This window comes from Callorhinus ursinus, unplaced genomic scaffold (assembly GCF_003265705.2).
Source record: "Callorhinus ursinus isolate GAN/ISIS: 27379988/994484 unplaced genomic scaffold, GSC_fseal_2.0 scaffold13, whole genome shotgun sequence".
NCBI lineage: Eukaryota > Metazoa > Chordata > Mammalia > Carnivora > Otariidae > Callorhinus > Callorhinus ursinus.
Window position 1 is genome coordinate 9,969,779 of NW_027397075.1, and position 26,411 is coordinate 9,996,189.

Sequence of the window (26,411 nt, forward strand, 5' to 3'; positions counted from 1 at the left end):
GAGATGGATGGGGCTCTGTTCACACCATCTTCCATCTAGGAAAATAGTCTTACAGATCCATTATCTGTAATACCTAGATGTGATGGGAATTACTTGCCCCAGTATGGAGAATGATCCAGCCACGTATGATCAAAGGGCACACATTTTGGACAGATACCTACAGCAAGGGGTGCAAGTCTGAACTTGCAACCTAGAGCCAAGGGCTCATTAGACCTAAATGCTAAACAAACAGACTAATCACTTAGTGATTAGCCAGTGTTTTCTTACGTTGCTTGGTATTGTGCGGCTGTAGTCCATGGCTTGGATTAGTCATCTCGGTAACTTCTGGATTCAAGACTGACTGACAATTGACTTGTCAGGCTTTCTTTGTTCTCAGATCAGACAGCTCATTGATCATTCAAGGTATTGTTGAACATTTAGAAGTAAATAAAGAGGTTCGATAGGAACATACATTGTTTCTTTTTATCCAAAGAGTCTGAGATTGAGATCCATACCAAGGAAAAGAAGTAATGTTTATATAATGCACTTGGTAATATTACTCTTTTCTTCTTCTCTTCTGTTTCTCACTACCCATGAAACTATCCAAACTGTTCAGCTCAACTCTGCATGGCCATTCTGGAATTCTTTACATGTCTAGGAGAAACTATCCACCTTGCTATATATTCAACAAGTTTAGACATAAAATGATGGGTTCAGGAGATCCAATATGGTAGTCATTCTGGCTTTCCTAAGGGATGGCGGGTGGGGATCAGTGGTAACTTCTGGAAACAAAAGGCCCTGGTGAGTAACAGCCCTGGAATTAGTAGAAAACAACTCCACTCTCTGTTTTTTGCCAGACAACATGATGCTTCCTTAAAGCCTGTTATGATGCCTGGTCAATTATTTATTTTTTCTTCAACCGAGCGGACTAAAACAGGGCAATGCTAGTATGAATAAAAAAGCGGCACTTGAAAGAATTATGAAACGGAAGTTCTTCTGCCACAGAATTGTTGGCTCTTGAGGTTGGAAAGACCTTGGGAGGAATCTCAAACTCTGATCCAACAGCCCTGTCAAGTGGCCACTACAGCTCTGTTTGCATATCTCCAGTCACAGGGAACTTACTACCGATGATGGAGTACACACACTATTTTGGATCACTTTAATGCCTTGCTGATGACATTATTAAGGTGTGGGTGGCACCTTACACCCCTACAGAAAAGCTCCGGCAACTCTTGAAGAGTTGGTAAAGAAAATACAAGGTCAAGGAATTGGTAAGCAAGCCGATACAACCTGCTGGGATACAGGACAGCTGGTGTCAGAAGCCTCAGCTGGAAGGTGAGTCAGCGTGTGTGTGTGTGTGTGTGTGTGTGTGCGCGCGCGCACGCGTGTGTTACAGTTTTTCTCTCTTGGAGCTGCGTTTCCTCCCCTTGCAAATGTTACTGCAGTGGGGTGATTTGAGTTTCTTGATGCCAATGGGTAAATAACACAGGCTCTCTCAGCAAACCAGAAATGAAGCTAGTCTCTCTCTAGCCATAGCGTTTCAGTGTGTTCCGGGGCAGTGGGAGAGGAAGAAGATGAATATGTCACAGCAGCTGGTCTAGAGGCTCCTCGCTGCACTACTCTCCTGACTTATGGGTAACCAGTTACCAGAAGTGTCACTTGGGAAAACAAAGTATGATAGGGCTGAGATTTGCAAGTAAAATCACTTGTTCCTTCCAAAAATAACTGGATATGTTTCTCAAACACTCTTCAAAGGAGGAAGAAATAGGGCCTCCCCAATTTCTCAGTTGCCCTGTGCGTCTCCTCATCTATCACTGGGGTAATACGTCCAGAGTGGCATTTCGTAATGACAGCAACATTCCAGCAAATCGATAGTTATTTAATTCCCAACAAGCTCTCAAGTCCATTAAGCCTGATTACATTCACCCATTTCAGTGGGTGCCACTATTTTTCCTACACCGGCACTTAATCTATAACAGGAACTTATGAGAACTTTCAAAAGCAATTTCAGCATCAATCAGCATAGAGTGAAGGGCATGATTTGCTTGTAATTATTTATCGGACAGGGCGACAGAGGGTCTGACAAAACTCCAACAGTCGACCTTCACCCCAAGTTTCCAATAGAAGCAAAAGGCGTTCCAGTTTGCCATGGAGTCCTGCTTCAGACTCCATGCGCACCCCATGGGCCTGCTTATGCCAGAAAAGATGGAACAATTTCCATGTTGTGAAGGACCATTCTTCAGACGGTCCACTTACTTCTCACACACCATATAGGAGTTTCCAAACTGAGCAATGGCCATAAATCTAGGATGACAGAATGTTTTGTTAGTATATAGAATCGCCCCTGCATGTCTCAAATCACCAAAGTTCTTACAGTTCACAAGCGCCATGTGGAAAAGGGGAAAAAATGTGTTTGACCAGAACCCTCCCCCAGAAATTTCAATTAACAAGCTAGGGTATGGCAGAATTTTAAAATATAGTGGGGGGGGGGGCAAGAATAAAGGTGAAGGGGCACAGTGAACACAAAAGACATTTAGCTTTCCTTTCCTGTAGAAACACGATTGTAACAGATTTATTACAAAGGGATGGCTGTTCTCAAACAAATAACAAACAACAACCACTTAACCATCTGGGTTTCCCATGATGTTCAGGCTCTGTCACTGACTCAGTGTTAGCTTTCCACAAACTTCAGACACACACCCAGAAGCCAACGCTTGTTTAAAAAGACAAACTTATGGTAAGGGAAAAAAAAAAAGTCCCAAGCATCGTATTGGTAGATGATTCTCCCTGCACAGAATTAATAGCGTTAAAGTAAAACCAACGCACATTTCAATCCTCCACTTTCTTGCCATCATTAAGGTGTAAACCGCTGGTAAGGGATTCCTAGAATAATCTCTGAACTTCATAAATTAACCATCAACAGAGTGTTCCTTTTTGCCTCGATGCCACCCCTCAACCCAGGTTGGGGTGGGGGGGCCTCCGATGAAAACAGACAATCCACATGAAGGCAAACATATGAATTAATGCATATTTCATGATCCTTCTATTTTCTGGGTTAAAGCTCTTAACCGAGTCACCTCATGATAAGTTACTTTGCCTCATGATCTGCTCTGGGAGACTGAGTCCCTCAGAAAGCTGGGAAGGAGAGCAAATCCTTTGCCCCGTGGTCAACCTCCTGAAGCAAAGGCATGAATGTTAAACAGCACCCAGATCAATACAAGCAAATATAGCTCAACTACACCATTTATTCAGCCATGAGAGATGTCAATAGCCAGATTAGGGTGATCCATCTTTTTGATTTCCTACTGTCTTCCCACTGACTACACGAGGGCTTTTTCCTGTATTAAAAGTGTTTGCTTTCTCAACCATAAAAATTCCAATTATTACTCTGAGCACTCTGGAGTTAAGTTGCTTGCTGGCAGTGGCCTTGAATTACCTGGATCAGTCCGGGAAAGTAGGGGGCTGCTGGAACAATCATAGGCACGCCATAGGGATGCAGGAGGACTCCTTGAGAAGGCAACATGCTTTAAGTGAAGGTATTATTCCCTCTGAAGCTCAACACATCAATGGAGAGTTAGGGGAAAATCTATAGACCCAACTTCTTCCGAACTACAAAGCTGAGAGCCAAATCGCTTCTGTCAGGAGCCAAGCACTCATCAACGCGGAGAGGGGAAAGAAAGAAAATCCGCATCAGCAACTCTTAATGTGAAAGTTTTCTTCCCAGACGACGAAGAGACACAGCAGCTGCAGAGTTGAAGCTACCAAAATGGAAGGTGCTATTTTGGGAACGGCTTGCCTAACATGACTAACCAAATACTCTTCATTAATTTAGTTCTCAGAGAGAGTGAGAGAGAGACCAAATGACAGAGAGAGAGGTAGTCAGGCTATGGGATTTGGGCTCTTCCTAATGAATTGGGGCAAAAGGCAAGGGACAGAGTCTGCATGGGATTTTTAGCGAGAAAAACTGAGAATGTAAATTGATACGATTATCAGTTGCCACTTAAAACTCAAGTAGGTTAATGTGGGCAGCCTGCGGTACTGATCAAAAGAAGCTAAGGTGATAGTTTGTGCTTCTCTCTCTCTCTCTTTCTCTCTGGTTTTAATTTTAAAGGGGCAATCTGTGCAAATAATACAATAATCATGCCAGCTAACATTTGCAGAGTGCTATGCACAGAGAGTGAACTAAGTCCTTTACATGGGTCATGTCATTTATTCTCACGACTCCCTGAACTACTTATTGTCAGTTCCAGGCAACGCACACAGGAAAGGGGGCTCACACTGGTTGAATTGTTTGCTCACAGTCAGAGTCTCTGAGCCTTGGTTTCCTCATCTGGAAAACTGAGTAATAACAGACCCTACCTCATAGGGTTGTGTGACAAAGTCCCCGCCATCAGATCCTGTGTACAATACTATAGGCCATCAGCTATTCGTATCTCGTGTTTCCTGTTTTCCTGGCAGTCAGTATGGACACAACTCTGGCTTCAGATCAAAGGTGCAGATACATTCAAATCGTCACTCATCGCCGGAAGGCATGTGGGCCGGTGGAGGAGCTCCCCAATTTTGAGAGCAAGGATGTGAAACAGACAAAGCAAGTCCGCTCAGCTAATGCTGAAAGTCCAGGGATCATTGGAAATCACCTTCAAACCGAACATCCGCTTGCCACATTCCACCTCTAACTCTAAGCAGGACACAGGATATAGATTTTGTAGAAACTCTGAGAGCTTCAGACACCACAAAACATATTCAACTATTGGCTTTTTCTAAATCCAAATGTCAATCCCTCCACTTTTAGATAGCCAAGGTGTTTTTACACTACACTAATTTTAGTTGCTTGATTTAGCTGCATAATTACATTTCTAGATAACGACAGTGGACAGCGTTTGGCAGAGAATTCAATTATTTAAGGCTGAATTTTGGCCATCTTGACAAGGTTTCTCTGTAATTGATTCTTGTGTATCAAAGTAGCCACACTGTTACAATTCAGAAAGCTCCAGTAACAGCTGCAAGTTGACCCCTCTTACTTAACAGCCTGATACTGTTTCTAACTTTAGCTTTTGACTATGACTTTCAACACCGCGCTTCTGAGAAGTTACCAGGGAGGACAGAGGCATCTCCATGAGACAGCTTCCTGGGATGGGAGAGCTATTCATTACTTTGGTAAGGGCTGGGTCAGATTGGATTATGTCTCTTCAGTGTTATAAAATGGAAAGACCATTGGAGGAGGAGGCAGGAAATAATCTGATCGCTAAGGCCAGGAGCTTACACGTTGAGATGCTTAGTTTCCTAAACTACAACAGAGGTAACAATATCCACTTACTCATCACCAAGACTGCTCCAAAGAGCAAAATTCTGGGAGTGTTGTGGAAACTGCAGAGTTACATAAATATGAAGGATCATCGTATTCATTACTATATATATTGTTTTGGCTAAAGAACCTGATGAGTTCAGAGAGAAATCAGAAACCCATAATATACGGGGCATATAGATACACAACTCTACCCTTTGCCGAGGGCATTTTCTTTTTTCCTTTAAAGAACTCCATGTTACAGAAGTTTTTGCTGATCCTGAGTTATGAGTATCCATTTCCTCCTTTCTCTTAAGATAAGGGCTAAGTGTTTTGTGACCCTTTTCATTTTGACTGCCAGGAAGCTCAAAGCCAAATAAGAAGTTCAACTCTGTCCATTGTGTTGGCCTCTACTGCCTGCATATTTGTGTTCTTGTCTCCCTGTCCTCACCACCTCCAGTCCTAACTACTGCTATTCACATTGTCTCTGACTCTGATTGTATATTCATATATTACTGTCATGTATCATCCACAGTAGTTATATTTTTGGAACTGTACAAATTGAATATATCCTTGTTCCAAACCCACCTCAAAAACATCATGAAATAATAAAACATAAAATTTAATGACAACCATTAAACAGAACCTCTTGTTCCAAGCACAGGTTCCGTTTTTCCAAATAGGAAGCACCTAGTATTACTAGATAATAATTCTTTCTTCTTAAATCCGCTTCCTCTGCTAAAAGGCAGACACTGCCTTCTGCTCATTCCTCCTCACCATTGGATAGTGCGCACGACTCATGATAAATGATGGCTATCCAACGTCTAGAGTGTGGTATTAAACTCATGGGCTTTTGTGCAGGAACTTCGAAAATGTAGAATAAAAGAATAAAGTAGAGAACAGAGGAAACAGTGGTGAGGAGACACAGGTAGGCCTCAGAAACACAGAAATCAAGTGAAGGGCCATGCACCAATATTTGCTATGGTCGTCCCGGACAGGAGAGCAAACTTGATTCTATAAATGGGCAGATGATAAATAGCTCAGGTGCTGAGGACCTTAGCTCTCTGCTGTAGCCACTCAAAGCCACAAATGACACATGAAAGCAGTTACAGTACAGAAACAAACACTGAAATTTGAATTTCCTATAATTTTCGCCTGTCATGAGATCTTCCTTTGATTTTTTTCCCTTCTTGAAAAAGTATAAAAATCATTCTAAGTTTGAGGGTCGTAAAAATGGGTAATGGGCTAGGTTTGGCTCACAAACCATGGTTTGTTGACCCCTAATTGAGAGCATGTATTTTAATTAAAGCTCTGAAAGTCAAACTTTAATACAATAGCAAATACATCCTCCTTTTTGGTTGCCCTCGGCTTCTTTACGTACTTCTTGATTTTCCTGTCACTTCCTTGGTGCTAGTTCTGTCACTCTTCCCTATGTCAGGGATTTCCATCAGGAGACTTTTTTATCTTAGCCAGGCTTTGACAGTTCAATCTTACCCCCCTTTCTGGAAAAATAAAAAAAACAAATAGAAAACAAATAAACAATAAACCCCACCTTCCATCTTCTTTCCCCACCTTCCATGATGACGCTCCGTTCTTGGAGACTGCCTTCTCTTCCCCCTTCCTTAGATTAGAGCGGTTCCTCTGTTGAGGTCAGACACCGCATCTCCTTCCCACATCCGAGAGCAAACATGAGGATTATGCTGATTGCCACCAGCCTTTGTGAGTGGCAGCCACCCAAAGTTTAAACACTCATGTAGGAGAAGGAAAGAGAAAAGTAACACAAGTGTTGGCTGGAGGTTGGGAGAGGACAGCACTTAGAGAAGACCAATTGCTGCCATATGGATTCTGTTGGTCAACAGAGCCAACTGTAGCCTCATGGACCAAATCCAGTCTGAGGAGGAGGATGAAGGAGAGGGGAGAAGAATGTTGATGATGACGACGATGATGGTTTGGACGCATTGTGTAAAAGAGAGGTGACATTTTTAAATGGAAGTGTCTCATGTAAAATTTAGATATACAGTATCTCTTGAAAGCCTGCAAGATCTAGAAACTTTGGGCTACATTTCCTGGTACCGACAATCCCTGAAGTCTGGGAAGGATCTGCCTCCTCCATAGCTCAGGAGAATCAGACTCTGTGAGACTATCTCCAGTATTCTTCACCTGCTTCCTGAAAAGAAGCCAAATGTCAGTTGCCACTCGTCGACCAGTGAAACAGAACAAAATAAAAACCATAAAACAGAGTGTGTCTCTGACAATATTAATTGCATTCCCTATCTTTTGGATATTGACAGTGTTTATCTGACCATACGGATCTATGCTGAATATTGAACTACTCATCCCATACCATTTCCAGGCCAAGTTGGGGAAGAGACAGTTTCTTACAGTATTCAAGGCCCTTCATGATAGTCCTCACCTCTAGTTTTCCAGATTCATCCTCTAATACTGCCCTTCCTTCTACGAATCACTTTTTTCCCCCTGCAAATCAGTCTGGCAAGTTGCCTTTGTCATACACTTTTATAGATCCAAGCCTCTGTACAAGCTGGCCTGCTATGCAGAACTATTCGTTCTTCCATCCTTCTCTCCTTCCTTCCAATTCAAACTTGCTGGCCTAATCAAATGTTACGTCTTCTGCAAAGCCTTCCCCATGACAGCAGGCAGAATGAGCTACACCATCACCTATGTTCTAGCATCACCTTAGCAAGGTACAAGAATTCTGTGAAGTGTGACTACTCCTCTGGAAGGTCGACTGGCTCAGATGAAGAAGCCTGCCCATCCTTCTTGTTCAATCAATGACTCTGAAGTGGTGACTAGACAAACAAAGTCTCCCAGAATGCTTCCTGGGAGAATGACTGGCTGAATGGCTGCTTTGGGAACATGTGAGTCAAACAGAGGGGCGCAGGGGTCTCCAGACAACTGAGGGCTACCCGTGTCTCTAAATTTGTCTCAAGTGGCCCTGGGGTATCCTGGCATAGTAGCAAAAGCCTGAGTCTCGAAGTTGGAGAGGCTGGGGGTTGGGATGTTGGATCTGACCTAGGGTAAGATCCTCAGTCCTGAGCCCTAGTCTCCTTGGAGGTGAAGTGACCCAACATCTGTAGCTCCTCACAGGCAGGCTGCTGCCAAGAAATGACTGGTTGTGCATGTGTGTTCCTGGCACTTGGAAGGTGTTCACAAAGGTTTGGTGTGTTTTTATTTTTTATTTTTTTTCCTCAGAAGATCTTTAGTGTACCTGTGTGAAATTGTTTCCTAATCATCTCTGTGCTATGTCAAGTTTGCCTTCTCTGTGCCCCACCAGTACCCACACTGATGTCTCCTTTGGAGCCTTCTTTCTGTCCCCTCACATGGCTGCTTGTTGAGGACACCCCCTCCTTCACATGCAGCCAAGCGCGGGCTCCTCAGGCAGCCTCCCCACCTTCTCCAGCACTCACAACCTACCCGTCTAAGCCCCCAAAAGACCAGCAGTGATTTGTCCCAGGACGGTAGAGACCTGGCTGGTGACCACATCCAGGTAAGATCCATTTTATCTTTTCTACCTCATCCTCGATCATTTTGTTTTCCTGTCTTTCTCATAGGACTGGGCCTAGAGCAGATGCTCAGTAAGCACTTGAGAATCACCTGTGGTGTCCACAGGGCCAGATGGAGGTTCAGAGAGGTTATGTCATTTGTCTGAGTTTAAACTGCAAAATGTGTGCTTTGTCAGTTACCAAGAGCCAGTTTTCCCTTCCACATGCCCCTCATATCTGCTAGATCATCAAGAGTGCCCACTCTAGGGTAACAACTTGAACCCACGTTGATAAACTCCACTCACCACCAGGCATGTATTCAAACCCCATCCAGTGCAGGTGAGAACAGCATGGATGGACTTTTTACCTCGCATGGACCTCAAAGGTAAATTCCATGAGATGCTACATAATGTTTATGGTCCTGACACTGGGGACAGACAGATGAGTTCCCCCCAGAGGGGACACTGAAACCATCGAGCTGATTACCAGGGAGGCAAGATCTTCCACAGGAAAAGCTTCCATAGACTGTGGGTAGGATGTACTAAGCCATCGACCAGATGCTCCTCAAGTTATAGCCACTTCATCTGTATCCTCTACTGGGAAAGTGACATCCTGGGAAGAGAAGCTATATCCCCAACCCCTCTTATGGACTGGTTTGGGTTAATATGTATAAATGAATTGATGCATGGAAAGTTCTTACAAGAATGACAAGTGCCTCCTAAGCATTACATTTCACCAAGACACTACTATTCCCTCACTGTCTGACACTTCTTGCCACCACTGGCTTCCCTCTTGCAAAATCACCACGTCATAGTAGTTAAGAGCTCACACTGAGCCATACTGCCCATATGAAAAGCCTAGTTTCTACCAACTGCTACCTGTGTCTTCTTGTGTAAATCACCTAATCTCTCTGGGCCCCAGATTCATTATCTGTAAAATAAGAACATCATTAATAACCATCATTCATAGGTGGTCTGGAGATTTGAAATAGAATAACATGCAGACATGTTTAGCTGAGGGACTGGCTCATAGCAGACACTCATTTAATGGGTGCTCATAGCTGTTGCAGTGGTAACAGCATTAGCAACAGCTGGTCTGGAGGATCAAACCAGCTCAAATCAGACCTCCCCCAAACCAGGAGTACCAAAATCCTTTCTCCCTTCAACCTCGAATAGTTAAATAAAATACTGCTCAAAAAAGTAACCTGCAATGTGCCTTCTTGTGTAAGAGCTTATCTCCTTCTTCCATGATTCTAACCAAAAATTAAGACACAGAGGCCAACAAGGATGTCTGTGTGGCTTCTGTACGTAGAAGATATAGTGTTGAAACCAAAACATGAGAATTTCAATTTCAAGTGAGGGTTTATGGGGATGATGAAGATAGTGCCTTTGAATCTGGGACACTGGGTCACCCTATTACCTCCAAAAATGGTTATGCAGATGCACAAAGAAAATTCCAGTAGGTCTTATAAGTGAGGAGGCTGCTGATTATCATTAGAAACTCGAACCCCCAGTGGTAGAGGCAGTACCGTGCTCCTCTTGGTTCATTAAGTGCTTCTTGACCTGATTCTCCTCTGAAAGCCAGACTGACTGGCTGAATGAGCAAATCTAAGAATATCAACCCCACACATCATCTCTGCTGAGATCAACAATGCTTCAGGAACCGACCCCTGACCTGTCTTGGGATGAATGGCAACTGGGTTTGAGAATCTGTTGACCTTGCTTGAGGCAAACAAATGCTCCCTGGGGATGCTCAGAGTGGGGGATGATTATCAGCTGTTCCCCTGGAGTTTGCTTTGTGTCCTCCCTATATCTTCTGCAACTGTGCTGCAGGTCCCTGCAGGAGCTGGGCACAGAGACACTCCAAAGAGCACAATCTCCAGAACTCATTACTGGGCCTTTCTGCACACACCCCATGCACATACTCTACTCCCTGTGAACTGGCTGAAACACCTGAGTTCAAGGTGCATCCTTCTCTCTTTGGGTGACTAAGCACCTGGGCTTGCATCTCCCCGTGTGCTCTGCATAATAGAAGTTTCATGAGATGCTTCATTGTAAAAAGAATCCCATGACCAAAGAAGTAGGAGAAATTCAGGTTGTTGTCTCTCCCTCTTGTGGATTTGTGATGCCTATTAGCACAGTAAAGCACCTGAGATGTCCTACAAGGAAAAAAGAATAGAAACCTGTTTGACCTTGTTTGATCCAGATAGTCCCAAACTTATTTGATGACCAACTGACCATCTGTCCATCCATCCATCATACACCCATCCATCCATCCATCCATCCACCCATCCATCCATTTGCTATGTGATATCTGGCTACTAAAAATTAACTGTGTGTCAATCATGTGCAAAGTTCTTTACTCCTTCTCCTTTTTCCCCTCCTACTTCTTCATCTTCTTCATCATCATCATCATCATCACAGTTCTACCATTTGAACAAATATTCAATGCTTACTTTGTGCCAGGCACTGCACCAATGTCATCATATGCGTTCCCTCTGTTTACCCTCTTTACAGCCCTGTGAAATAGATCCTGTTAGACTTCTTACATTAGAGACAAGAAAACTTAGGCACTGAGAGGTGAAGTGAATGACAAAGGAAATAGAGCTGGTAAACGGGGAGCTGCACCTTGAACAGGGGCTGCAGAGCCCTGGGTGCTAATTACTTGGTGAAGCCCTTTTCTGGCATGTGACCCCATGTAAATATTCTAAGAAATGCTGGCCAGGATGAAACTCAAGCTGAGTGGCCTCCTTATCTCCTTTACCCTCAACACCTCACTCGATCTCAACCTCTCCAATAGCCACTGGAGGCAAAGGAAAACACAAACAAAGCCAATACAGAGAGCTGGATGACACCACGAGGCTTGGGGCAAGACTAGTCTCCCCCTCCTCCAAGACTTCAGGGAGTGGGGAACTCCACCCCCTCCCCAAAGCAGAGGAGGTTCAAGGCCCACGGAAGTGGGCTGGTCACATGGAAACACCAGCAAAAAGCGAGAGCATGGGTGGGGAAGGAGAAAAGGGTGATCCAGGAGAAGGGGTGCTGAAGAGATTATCCTGTGACCTTCCTTTGTGATGCCCGAAGCACCATCTCAACCTCCAGGGCTGTCTTAGCCTGGGCTCTTTCCCATACTAATATTAGCCTCTTCCGGGGAGAAGTGGTGTTTCTTAACTCATATTTTTGATGCATGGACCACTATGAGAATTTTGCCTTCATTCCAGAAAACTGCACATAATTCACAAAATTTTCCATATCATTACAGGAGATTGATGGCCCCTCTGAAATTCAACTGGGGTCCCTCGAGGAGCCTCTGGATCTCTATCAGATTTTTACATATATGGCCAATATGTGCTGTGCTTTTGCTAAAGGAAAGGCGTGGATGGAGTCAGCATCCCTTAAGTCGGGCTCCTGGTGACAGTTCAGGTGACTGTTCTCACGGGGAATCACGTTGACCTGCTTACCAGCACCGTGACTTTGAGGATGTCTACCTGCTACTCGGAGGACTCTCACCACAACTTGACAGGGATGAGGTTTTCAGAAAGGCAAGAAGGTCAAACAACTTGGGAAAGTGCTAAGGCATTCCATAATGTAAAACCAAGTCAGACAGTATAGAATCCAAACGCACACCTTAGCTCTCCCATCCAGTAATGAGCAGTACTCCCAAGCTGGGGTCTGGCTTCTCTCTGATGAAGCTTTCCCCTCCAGCTCCAGGCCAGGAAACAAATGCTATCAACCCAATGAGCGGGTGGAAGGCATAGTAGGGCTCCCACCAAACCAGCGCTGGGGGAGAATGTAGGTAGGAAATACGTGCTTGCATTTTCAGAGACTCTGCAATCTGCTCTTAGAGACAAGACAGAGATAGGAGGGACCCAGAGCCAAGCTGTGCCAAGCCGTGCAGCTGAGCATCTGTGAGGATGAGCCAAGGGGCTGACCACTGCAAATGGTTTCTTCACGATGTCATGGCCAGGCAGCTGGTGGCAACAGAGAGCCTCTGACAGGTGGGCTTCTCAACTTCCCGGATTAGCAGTGCCCTTCTGGGACACTCTGGGGACATCAAAAGGGGAACCACCCTAAGTGACCTCATTTCCTCCCTGATAGATATTACAATCTATCTTTAAATATTTTTCAACAAACCATATATACCACTTACTATTTGCTAGATACTTTCTCACCACTTTATGTATTAACTCATTTAATCTTCATAGCAGTCTTATAAGGAAAGTCCTGTTATTGTCCCCGTGTTACTGATAGGGAAGCTGAGGCACAGGGAGGTTAAGTCACTTGCTCAAGATCACACAGCTTGTGAGTGGTGAATCTGGCTCCAGAGTATACATATATTAGTCAATGTGAAACTGACTAACAAAAAACAAGCTTTTTTTTTTTTAAATTATAATAGCAATGTATCCTACTGGCTAAGAACTCAGATACTGGGGCCACACCAAACTTAGGTTCAAATTCTGGATCTGAAAATTCCTGGCTCTATTGCCCTAGGCAAATTACTTAACCTCTCTGAATCTCAATTCACTCACAAATTTAGAGGTAATAAAACTTTCCTTACAAGGTTGTTGGGGAGAGTACTCTAAATCACGCAGCAATGTGCTAAAAATATTCCTTGGGCTTGGGTCCATTTTTATGAGCTTCACTCACGGTGGTTGTATTTTAGCACGAACATCTGTTTACATGAATGCCAGGCATTTAAGTGACTGCTCACTTCTTGCTTGCTGGTTGACCCCAAACATTCCAGTTTCATTAATCAATAAATCCCCATATTCGCTTAAGCTAGTTTGAGTTGGGTTTCTATCCCTTGCAACTAATAGATTCTGGACTAATTCAATAGTGACAGTAAGAATAGTAGACACACACATGAATAAGATATATTTTGCTTATTTTTTTAAACAAACACTTTTATGGACCTTTTTGAATGCCAAATGCTATCGTAAGCACCTCACAGACTAACTCTTTTAATCTTGTAACAATTCTCTGATATTGGTACTCATAACGGCCCCATTCTAGAGATGAGGAAGCGTGACAAAGAGAGTTTACATCATTCCTGGCTAGTTGGGTGAGAGGGCCACAGCTAAAGCCATGCCTGCCTGCTTCCAAATCCTATTTTCTTTCCTCTGCACGCTTTGCATGACCAAGGAGGTTGATTACTTGCTAACTAATGAATCCTGGAAATCTACAGAGGAGCGGGCACCAATACTCAGGTGCCCGCATCACACACATTGGGTCCATGCTGAAACCTCCACTAAGTGAGTCCTAGGAAAAACTGCATGGGCCGTTAACCAGAATTCCAAAATATCTTTCCAGAGAAATCCCACTGCTGTGGAGCCATTCCAACACACACTGCACAATCTCCAAACTATATTCAGACCCAGAAATAAGAAACGTCAACCTGAAATCAACCGACCACACAGTCCACATCTCTTCTTTTCAAATAATGTTTGGTGGAGAAATCTGTTTCCCCTTTCTACAAATGCTTCTAAACTTACCAGACTGGTTGGTTTTTAGATACTGGCTTTTCTGCACCCCCACCTATGACAGATCTGACCTCAACAAGTCAGCATTCCATAAAGTATTTACTGTGTTCGTTTGCATCTCCCCCAAGAATACTGGATAGAGTGCAATGTGGAAATTCACCCACTCCAGGGTGGCTGTTTGTTTTAGGATTACCACCCAGACCTCACTTCCTTCAAGACTCCCAGGCTGGCCTCAAAGATGAATGCTCTTTTTAGGGCCAAAATAGAACAAAGGGACAAAAGAGAACTGAGGGATTTAAAATTAGGATAAAAAAGGAAGAAAAAGAAACACAACAACTTGGCGCTGGAGTGGCCTTCCTTACCCGCCTAAACTTACCAATGATGCCCAACTCTTGGTGTGGTTTATCCCCATATGTTCCCACACTCCCACTGGGACCTAACATTTGCAGGCGCTATTTATCATTCTGGCTAGTGGTGTGCTCATCTGCCTACCTCGCTAAGCAGCCCTTGTTGTTATTTTTATAATTACTGGGAGTCTTTTTCATGTTGCACTCTGCCAGAGCTCCAGCTTACCACACACCTGTTATACTCCGGACACATGGAGAGAAGGGGGTGGGTCTGGCAGTGGAGGAAAGGGGAAGACAGCCTTCCTGCTCACTGTGAAAAGCAAAATCAAGAATAAAGAAGCTAGACCAGAAGCCACTAGGCACCTCTTTTTTTTTTTTTTTTTTTTTAAAGCCTGTACTCTGTGCCAGTTTGTTATTTAATAAACATTCTTCTCCTGGGAGAGTTTGTTTATCAGAACAAATGCTGTACCATTTTCTTTCTTTCTTTCTTTCTTTCTTTCTTTCTTTCTTTCTTTTTCTTTTTTTACAAATGTCAGCTTACTTAGTCATCATAATGACCAACACTGAATATCATCATCCCCATTTTACAGATGAGAAAACTGAAATAGAGACAGGTTAAGTACCTTGCCATTGGGCTCACAGATGGCAAGTGGCAGATTCGGACCGCGCTGCATTCTAATCAACATCCCTGCCATGCACAGACGTCATCCTCACCACGGCCAGCATGCCTCCTTCTCCACCTCCGCCAGGACCTTCACCACCACTACCAGTATAAAAGTATTGATTGAGCATTCTGTTTGCTGGGCGCTTTGTGGAGTGCTCTGCAGACTGTCTCATGCCATATTCACAACAACCCTATGTTACTGATCCTGTTATTACCTCTACTTCACAAATGTGGAAACTAAGCTTCAGAGAAACGAAGAAATCTGTCCCTGCACCTGGTCGGAGGTCCATAAGATTTGTGATGCTTTTAAGATCCACAGCCAATTTTGCCTGACACGTATGAGAATGCATTTAACTCCTGCGCTCTCTTTTCGGGAGATGGCAGGTGGAGGTATTGCCCACCGGGCATTTCGTCAAACTGGCTCCCTGCTCCTCACCCACCATATTGGAAGTTTGTTGCTAGGATGTGAGAGACCACCCCGCGGAGCTGGGATATGACTTTGCATGTGGTAACTCTGCTACCAAACAATGTGCAAGACCAACTGCTGAGATTCTGAGCTCTGGCCAAGTAACATCCGGGAGCTTTGGCCTGACATCTGCTGAAACTGGCCTGTAATTCTCTTTGGTGAAGCCCCATGCACCCCAGGTCAGTCCCTCCTGAGACGTCACCATCCTCACCAAAGTCCTCAGATGTCCCCTCCAGTGTGTTCCATTTGTTCTCCTCTGACTGAACACCAGCTCTGGGGAATGAAGGGGTGTCACAAAGAATATCAGGCTTGTTTTTCAAAACTTTCACTCCTGTCCGTCTCTTCTGTCAACTCCCAGACCAGGCGACCGTCATCACATACCGGAATTATTACTGTGGCCTCCTACCTGGGCCCTGCTTTCAACCTTGTCACCCTCTAATCTCTTCTGCACAGAACAGCCACACTGGTGCTTTTAAAGGCTAAGCTCAATCATACCTGTCCTCTGCTTAGAGTTCTTAGTGTTATTTCTCCTCCCTTTTAATTTCTTTTGGAGTCAAATCCAACCTCCCCCCCATCAGTGCTTCTAAGCCCCTGTGGTTTCTTTCTGGCCCCTCTCTGCCTCTTTCCCTTCTCCCATGGTGCTCCAGGTTCGCTGGCCTTGGCTCAGTTCACTGAGAACACTGAGCTGTGGTACGGCGGGCATACACACCTTCTGCCTCACTATACCTGCTCTCTGACAACCCAACCCCTGCCTCTGCCCACTTTCCTCATCTCAGCTTTAATGTCACTTCCTCACAGACAGTCCTCTTCATCCTTGAATGCAACCCCCACTATTTTCTGTGGATCCCACTTTTTTTTTTCTTTCAGAGCACTTACCACAAGTTGCGATACAAATTTGTATGGGGATTGCCTGCTTATTACCTGCCTTCCCCAGAAACCTGTAAGCTCCATGAAGGAAAATGCAGTTGGTTTCCTTGTCTCTGTACCCTCAGTGACTAACTCAATTTCTGAGGCAGGAGCAGAGGCTAAATAAATATTTGTTGAATGAATGAGCAAGTGAATTAATTATTAACCAATTACTTAAGCGAGGGGATGAGGTCTGATTTAATCATTAGGGATGTCACACGCTTTGCTATATAGACAACTCCATACGTTTTTCATAAATAGATCATGAAGTATGAGGAACATTCTATAAGTGGTTAAAAACATAGCATTTCTCTCCTCCCATAGAATCAAATAAACTCTCAAAAGTCTGTCTTATGTGTAAGCCTCTAGTTGTCTTATGTAATATAGTAATTGCTGGCTTGAATTAAAGACATCATTATTTTGGAGAGTTGCTCTTTTTCCGATATAGAAAGTGAAGGATCCATCCCTCATATTAACACATCATCTCCTTGGCATGCTACATGACTAAGGAGGAAATGTGATTTTATTTTTTGAGAAATTGATATTTTTCACAAAGCCAAGAGGAGCTATCAGAATAAAGGGATGTTTATTTGGGTGAATCACCAGCTTTGCACAAATCCCAAGTGCTAATTGCATAATGGGTCTTTACAAAATGCCATAATATGGGTTCGGCTGGTTTCTCTGTTTTCAGTTTGAAAAATAGATTGTTTAATAACCCATCAAAGCTATATGTAAACCAAGTAAACAATAGAGCAGATGTTGACTGTTGTCTTGTGCCTCGTAGACATAATTAAAGACAATGAGACACTCACAGAGTCCTATAAGAGAGGACAAAGGCAAACACAAAAATCAGTACAATATAAATGTAAACTGCATTTGCTGGACACCTGCTTTCTTCGTCCAAAATGCTGTCTCATATTTCCTGTGATGAAAAAATTTTGTAACGTTCTTTATTTACTTATATAAATATGTACCTCCTGTCCTCTACTTTTCAGCAAGGCAGGACTTTTATAAAAGCTAGTCTTTTCAACTGAGTGTTCGCCTCAATTTCATTACTGCTCAGACCCTAGACGGTATCCAGAAACGTTTTTAATTTTCTCATAAGCATAAATGTGAGTAAGAACCAGTTAGCCAAAACTTTCACATTTATAAAATTCAAGCCCTGGTTTGGGTGTGGGTCAGTTGGGGCTCTATTCATTAAGTCTTAGCGGTCACTCATACATTTTTTTAAGGAATTCAACCAAATTGACATGTTTATTTCCTGAAAGCCTCACATATCTTTTTTTTAAAGTCAGGCACATTTCCTAAAATCATGATTTCACCTTTAAAAAAAATAATCCTATTGGATAGAATACTTAAAGTATCATTCCAATTTCTAAATATTCTTTTTCCCTCAAACTTGTACTCAGATTTCTGTTAGGTTTTCAGTTCTTAGTTCTACAGGGGAAAAAAAAATATAAGCACACACAAAATGTAAAGCATGATATAATTAGGAGAGCACAAGCACAATCAAAAAGAAAAAAAAAAAACCAGGGCTTTTCTCTGCAGATATCTTTAAAGAGGCATTGAACATTCAATATACCATTTGATTATATCATTTTTTTCTTTCTAACTAGGAAAAAAAAAACTGAGGTTAAAATCAGTTTTCTGTGGCTTACTAGACAGGAGAAACTTTCCTAGATCCAGAATCTTCAATTCCAACAACAAATGTCTTCACTCATTTTCAAAACAAAGCAGAATTCTTTTTCTGTGAATAACTGAAGTTTTTTTTTTTTTAAGCCTCAAAAATCCTATTGTTTAAAGAACACCTGAATTTCCTCCTGATTTGTAGCAAATAGTGGTCCTGCCTCTGATACCTCCTGGCTCCCTTGTCTGTCGTTTTTGATGATACAGAAGGAAGGGGGATTCTAATGTGATCTTGCATCTCTTTATGCTAATAAAATGGTGTCAGCCCATTTTCACTGACAACACCATAAAGCATAAACACCAAATGGGAAACAAACAGGGCCCTGATAACACTGTGAAACGGACCAATCAACCCTGAAGCACCTAAGATAGATTGCACCCCTCCTTCATTCATTCTTTATAGATAGGCAGTGAAAATGTCCCTAGATGAATCTGCTTACACACACACACACACACACACACACACACACACGCAAGCATGCACACATGCACGCACACGCACACATGATCTCTGAAGCTCAGGAAGGTTGTAAAGCACTAAATTCTTTTGATTTATGGAGCAGACTGCACTGCATTGAGCAAAACAGCATGGCAAACTGGGACCCCGCTCCCAGAAATTCCTTTATTAACACGACCAGGCCCCGCAAGTGAACAAAAGCAGTGGTGCGGGGTGTATAAATCATTAATACGGTGCCGGGCAGTGACCGCATTTCCTGTGTTAGTTGGAGAGCTCCTCAGCACAACGGGGATTTGGGGATTGGAATTGGCTGCGGAGAAATGCACTCCATCATTCTCGGAGCCGAAGATTCCCATCAGCCCTGCTCTCTCTCCTCTCACCTTCCTTTCCCAAGTCTGAAAGCCTCCGTGTATGTTGAAATTTATTCAACAATATTCCTAATGACTTAAAACTAAAATCATGAAAAGCTTCAAAGTTGAAAGACTGCCCGACTCTTTCCCCTTTTGACAAGTTTTGCCTTTAAAAGAAAAGAGCCAGGAGGACGCTGTCAAGTGCGCGGGTCTGGCCACAGCGGTGGCTGAGCAGAGGCCGGTGTAGATGGCGCGGAGCCAGTGGCCTGCACGGCCCCAGGAAGCCTGCGGGGCCAGGGCAGGATCACCTGCATAGGTGTCCTTTCAAGGGCCAGACTGACATAATGCTCTTCCCCCTTCAGATCTGCATCTAAAAAACAAAATGATTCGCATTGACTCCCTAGAGGCCTTTTGTGGGGGATTAAATGAGGTAATCCATGTAAAAGTGCTTAGTAGTGCGCTTGTCACATAGCACTCCATAAAAGTTATTATTTCATTATTTTAATTATTTTATTATCATCATCATCATCGGAAGGGTGGCTGGATTCTCTCTGGTTACCTAAAATGGGCTTCCACACAGCATCTCCTATTGCTTACAGAGGAGCCTCACTTTTTGAATGGAACCAAAAGAAGACTTAAAAAGAAAGAAAAGAAAAAGACTGTTCTCAAGAATCCTGAGTCACATGTTCTAAATGGAGACCCCCAGTGGAAGGTTCTGCCATTGCACCATGAAGGAAAGAATTTCTCCACTCAAGCCTTCCTAGTGTAACTTCTCATCGCAAATGAGTAGGGGGGAAAAGGAGGCGTGGGGGTGGGGGAGAAAGAAAGGAAAAAAAAAAAAAAGCAGTTTTATACAGATTATTGGGATGAAAGAGCCTGCCGGAGGGTTTAAGTAGAGACAACAGATCCAAAGCAAAGTCACTTGCAAGAGGCACCTTTGCATTTCTAGAAATTCTAGGAGTGGCCCAGAGGAAGGCAGATTTAAAACTAGGAATCCCACACCTTCCTCTTTTGCTTCAGAATAAAGGGGACGAGTGATCAGATGGCAGTGGGACATATGCTCCTTCTCACCGGAAAGATCCAGGGTCTGAAAATGCATGTGCCACCGGGACAGGGCCATCCTGAGCCTGGGGCATTCATCCGGGTGCCAGAGCCCAGCAGCCCGGTACCATCAGCACCCAGAAGGACTGTAGCCGTCCGCCGCCATATTCAAGCTTATGGGAACAAACTTCAGCGCGCACCCAAGTCCCCTGCATCCCAGAATAATGACATTCTGCGTAGAAATAAATGAAGCCCCTGCAGTGTGATTCTGCCAGCTTTTGAAAGTAAATAACTTTGCTAGTGACAAGAGCAAGACAATTTTTATTTTCCCTCCTCCTGTCACAGAGCATTAATTGAGCTGTGCAGCCACATTACAACCAGCACCACCAGCAGGACTGACAGTTGACAGGAGGAGGAGGGAGAAGTCACCCAGAACAGTCAGGAGGGACCAAAGAGCCCAAGGGAGACGCCCAGACTCCGCGTGTCTATTGCCCTTGGTAGGCCATGGGTGCACCGATCATGTGGGTTGGGGAGAAATGGAAAATAAAAATGTATATTCAGCTTCAATAAACAGATGCTACTTTTCTTTAACACAATCATTCATTCACTAATTCATTTCTTTAACAAACATCCAGTGGCTTCTTCCAGGCACTGTGCTATATTTCAAAATTGGTATTGTCCTTAATCTTACAAAGAACAGTATGAAATGGTTATTCCTAGCCTCGTTTTTCTGAAGAAGCAACTAAAGCCCCAAATCAAGTAAAGCAACTTGCCCTTTGCTCAATCCACGTGGATCAGCTAATTGAATAACACAGTTGGGATTAAGCCCTCAGCTCATGACTTCTATCCTATATACACTCCAGAGACGCCAATATTTAAACTATGCTTTGGGGGGAGCTGACACCACTTGGTTGTAACAGGATGTAAGGTTTCTCCTCTGAATTTTGCAAGACCCTTGAGATGGACAATTGGATATGTCCAAAAATAGGAAACATGGACCTAACCGTTCATTCTGTTTATAGCTGCTGATATTGGTTGCTGTTAATGAAAGACTCCTCTTGCGGGGGGGAGAGATTGCTCAGCTCTCGGCCCTTACCCTTGCACGAGAGCAGACTCGCCCCATGCCTGGATTCAGGCAGAGCAAGAGAGCCCAGCTACTGAAGGGAAGAGCAGGGATGTCTGCTGTTGTTTTTGATAAGGGGAATCTAGTCCTCGAGGTGAATCCTGGGCAAACATCAAACGTCAAAAAAGAAAAGGCTCATTAAGACTAAACCTTTTGTGCATTTACTCATCAGTACTGGGAAATCTGAGGCATTTAAATCCTACTGCTGCCTGTACTTTGTTCCAGAGCTGCAAAGGCCGGGGGCGGGGGGGGGGGGCTCCTTACATCCCTGGGAACACACACCCAACCTGAACGCTTTTCACTCTGGCTCCAATTCCTAATTTTGATTGTGTGTGTTTAAAGGCAACATAACGACCAGGATCAAAATAGGCTGAGGCTGCTCTCACCTAGAGCCTGGTCAAGAGTTAGAGACCACCACACCCCCTCCTCAACCGGATCACCTCAAAGGCCCCTGCACGCTGTCGATGTTAAACACGTGGTCATTCCCCTTTACCTTGTACCCTGACAGTTGCCCTGCCAGAGGGGAGCAGGCGACACAAAGCAGATAACTAGAGTCTTGCTTCTTTGCAAGTGGGTCAGGGGAGGAATGAGCAATTCCAGACCGGACGTGACAGGGGATTCCTAGGGAATCCAATGGACCAAGCCAGTGTTTCCCCAAGTGTGGTCCTACACTGATAGTTCACAAGGTGGCCCGTGACTGAGCCACTTCACGGCCCCGCCGTGAGGACAGAGGCCTTTGCTTACTAAGAAAATCTAAAGGCACAGATGGCACCTAATAGTTCGATGAACACTGAATGAGTGAATGAACATGTGAATGAATAAATATTTCAAAGGACACTGGAAAAAAATAACATCCCAGCTGTGATTCTATGTCATTTATTTATTCATCTATTTCTTCGCTTTTAGTTTGGCCAGGTCTACTTTTAGGTTCAAAATATAAGTTACTTTTAAAAATAGTAAGTGGATATTATGACTTTATTGATCTGTGGATGAGTGGGTTGGTAAAAATTTGGAAAGGAATGCTTAAATGCCAGGAATCTGAGAAACCCTGGACTAGGTTTATTATTTTCAGTGTAAGAAGCCCACTGTTGAAAGCATTTTGATGACGTTTTATCAACAGGCCTCTCAGTGTTCCATCAAAACCCTCTCTCCACCTCTGACCCACAAAGGTGTTTCCAAATGTTCCATGGGTTTCCCCACAACTCAGGAGTGGTTTCCTCTCATCTCCTCAGAAGGCATTCATTTCCATCCTTTCTCCTTCCCACCCACCTCATTTCAATATGGCCCCAGAGGATAACAGAAAGCCTGCGCTCTATTCACAGAGGCTGACATACCAGCACACGACCTACTTGCACCACGAACTGCCTCCTTACGCCTCTTGGCTCACACACCGTCTTTTGCTCCTGAGGCTTCTGCACCTGCCCTTCCCCATCCCTGGAACACCATTTTCAATTCACCACCCGCCTAATGCTCTCTTATCCTCCTCTCAGGAGAATCGTCACCTCCTTCCAGAGACCCCTACTGGCCCACGCATCGGAAAAATGCAACAGCCAACACCACCCCCTATGTTTTACACATCACCCTGTTTGTTTCCTGCAGAGCACCCTCCACAGTCTGAAAATGCCCTCTTGATTTACTTAACTTTTATATCATCTATTCCTCCAGAGGAACGCCTGCTCCATGGTGGCAGGGAACTTTCCTAGCTGAGTTGCTGCAGTATTCTCAATGCCTGGCAAAAATGTTTTGTGTGGCCAAATGAAAGAATGAATAAAAGGACTGAATGTGCCATAAATATCTGTGGAAAGCACTGGCAATCACTGCCTCCCCTTGCTTATAAGGTTCTAGCAAGTCCAAACGTACACATGCATTCATTCACTCCTCCCTTTATTTTTGCATCGAACAACTACTATGTATTAGGCTTACTCTAGGCATTGCGGGTAGAGTGACAGAAATGGAGAAGTCTCTGCCATCATGCTGCCTCCAGTCTAACGGATCAGAGAAAGCACAGCAAAAATGTTCTCTAAGTGTCTGGTGCCAAACAAATACAAGAAATGTCAATTAACGAGAGAGGAATTAGAAGTGGGATCCTAAGCAATAGAAAGTAGCCATCTGCCTTTTTCTCAGCCAGGACCAATGAATCAGGGCCACAATATATGCCAGGAGGATCAGAAATAGCAGTGAAACCCCTTTCCCCCCAAGCCCTGCCAGGAGCCAGAAAGTTCCACCCAGAGAAGTTCTTTCCTACCCCTATGCCAGGCCCAGGGATTGGGTTTGGGGATCGTTCGGCCAGGGTTACTTGGGTCGCCTCTGCCTTAAGATTATTTAATCCGACACTCGCTAGTGGAAACTGTAAGCATCTGCTAGCCCACCGTTTCTGAGTTTCTCCCCACAGCGGTGGCCTACAGGTCCGCTGCTCATTTCTCCAGCTTGCTTGCACTCAGCATGGTTGAAGGGCCAGGGCGGGGGCCCTCCTGAGCTATTGTGCCTGCGAGCTGACCCTGTCTGACACAGCCTCTCTCAATGGGGCCGGGGCATCATGCAGACAGCCACAGGCCAGGGCTCAGCCAGGCAAAGTTCTCACGGGGAGCTCCCGGAAATAGGAAACTTTATTGATGAATGGAACTTTCTTTGCTTTCCTTAATTGAATTAAACAGCACACTGGGACACCTCTCCTCGTCCATTAAAAAGGTCTCTGCAGAAGGGGCAATTACGCCCACGCTTTGTCAGCTCTGCCTCATTCACGGGATGACATCTCCGGCGCATCACCCAGCCCCCTTAGGCAACGACGCACCAACCTGATTTTGTTTACAATGCTGCAATTTCTTTCTCTTCCAGAAGACTATTATTTGCCTGACAAACTACACTGTTTTTACCCGGCCACTATGAATAAACAAGCATTATGTTTCCTCTTGGGGCAGACGGCCTGGTTAAATGAATCAGAAAACCCTAAAAAAGATTGTCTACCCTCAGTCCATCAGCTACCGGACAATTACTCAAGGGCCAGCTGTAAGGAAAACAGATGGCGCGTGAGCGCTAATAGCTCGGGCTTCCTCCACTCGGGCAAAGGCAGAAAAGCAGCGTTTGTACGTTCTCACGCGGAAACCGCCGCGAAATGGCAGGCAGAACTGCCGAATGGTGCAGGACTCGGGTCGGCGGGCTAGCAGATGCTTACAGTTTCCACTAGCAAGTGTCGGATTAAATAATCTTAAGGCAGAGGCGACCCAAGTAACCCTGCGCCTAACACCGCCCCTCCCCCTCCCCGGCGCCCGTAGGTTCCCCGAAATGGGAGAAGCACAGGAGGAAGGCCAGCCAGCCCACCTGAGATGAGGGCCTTGCCAGGCTTAACGAGAGCCCCCACAGGTCAGCCCTTCTCCCCTTTGTGGGAAGAATCAGGGCAATCAGGAGGATTGGTTACCTTGCCAAATTATGACATAGGATCTCTCCCGAAAGAGACATAAGGATCTGTGTTCTACCAGTCACCCAGGCCTAGAATTGTGCTCATTCTGGCCACTTAAATTCCTTAAACAATTCAGACATGAAGATAATCTATCCTAATTCTTTTCTGCGTTATTGACACTATTGACTGGCCCCAATCCACAGCACAATCTAATAAATCAACAAGGGATTAAGCCAAGAAGAAAGAAGGTGATAAAATGCCATTTGGCCCCCTATAAATCATCAGACAGAGCAGCGCAAGGTAAGTACCTGGAATGAGAATTGAACTTTTCCACACAGCCATAATTGTTATGGCCCACCTAACGCTTCCCAAATTGATAACCATGGCTGGTGCGAGGGGGTCATCCCCTCTCCTCCAGCCTTACTCCCAGAGCCCACCTTCCCTTGATTCTGCTCTGAGAACCACTTTCTAATTAAAGACAGAAAGGGTTGATATGCAGGTTTCAGTTCAATTGCTTTCGATCTGAAGATGTCCACAGTGAGCAATGGCTTCATTTACCAGGAATTACCCTTTGTACAAACCACTTCACTATTTAAAACAAACCACATGGATCATCATTAAGTGGGAAAAATTACCAATCTTCGGATATTGACAGTGGCATAACCCACTTTAAAGGCCCTTTTCCCCCCCTTTTAATGTGGATTTTAAGCATTTGACTTGTTTTTAAATTTAGGCAGATAAAAAAGGTTCTGAGTGAATAAGATTTGACAGATGAGAAGCTTTCTTTGAACAGGACTGGGAGACACTGATGGTGGTGTAGAAATAGGGAAAACTAAGTTAATATGTTACTTACCCTCTTTCAGGGAGTTAGAATTCAGTGTGAATCACAGCTCTGGAGGAGATCTGACACGGCACCGTGCGTCAGAAAACAAACCTCGTCCGCTCTGTCCATAGCCTTGTCTTCCCTACCATGTGATGGATGCTCTTTGGTGTGGCTCCCTGTGACTTAGGATAGGAAAGCATCTCTAGAGTTCTGTGGGGTGTGTGTGTGTGTGTGTGTGTGTGTGTGTGTGTGTGTGTGGTTGTTTTCTGTTTCTCTGTGAAAAACAAAACACACTGCTTTTTGACCTAGCTTGTAGAAATCCCCCAAATTTGGAATCTGTATTCAGAATTTCCCCTCAAAGCAAGGACGTTTAAATGGGTACCTGCTTTGGAACTCTGGGAAGATTCCATAGTAGGGATATGGGGGCTTGCAGTTCTTCTCACATGGGGGAAGATTTGCCATCAAAGGAGACACCCAGTAAACCACTGCAGTGTATCAAGAACGGAGGCTGAAGCAGGGATTTTCCCTGGACAGCAAGATTGAAGCCAGATGCTCCAGAGCTTACCTGTCCCTTCCACCTGAGAATGGTCTACAACCATGAGATAGATGTTATATACTAGGGTAGATGGATGTGTAGATACACATGTGTACCTATGTACCCCTGCACATATGCACATGACGGTATCGTTGGATTTGATATCTACCCCATCTTGCAATTCCAAACTGTGGTACCATCTCTGATGTTAAGAGAGAGGAGAAAGATTTTAAAAAAAGAAAGAAATCGTAACTGTAGGGAAATATCTATCTAAAGCAGAGTTACTGGGGAATATAAATAAATGAAATGGAATCAGTCAAGGAATTTAAACACCGCAGTTGCCTCTTCCTTGGTCTGAATAAATAAGTTCTTTGCGG

General features: G+C 44.2%; 1 protein-coding gene and 1 long non-coding RNA gene across 5 annotated transcripts in view; one reads left to right on the forward strand and one right to left on the reverse strand.

The window, feature by feature from the left end:
• Positions 1–26,411, reverse strand: part of RBFOX1 (RNA binding fox-1 homolog 1) — a 2,099,893-nt gene that overhangs the window by 333,513 nt on the left and 1,739,969 nt on the right. The gene's annotated exons all lie outside the window — the stretch shown is intronic.
• LOC141373979 (uncharacterized) lies at positions 1,120–17,069 on the forward strand. The gene is made up of 5 exons (XR_012380457.1): positions 1,120–1,314; positions 3,622–3,752; positions 12,022–12,182; positions 12,583–12,757; positions 15,177–17,069. It is a non-coding gene; the product is annotated as an uncharacterized lncRNA (long non-coding RNA).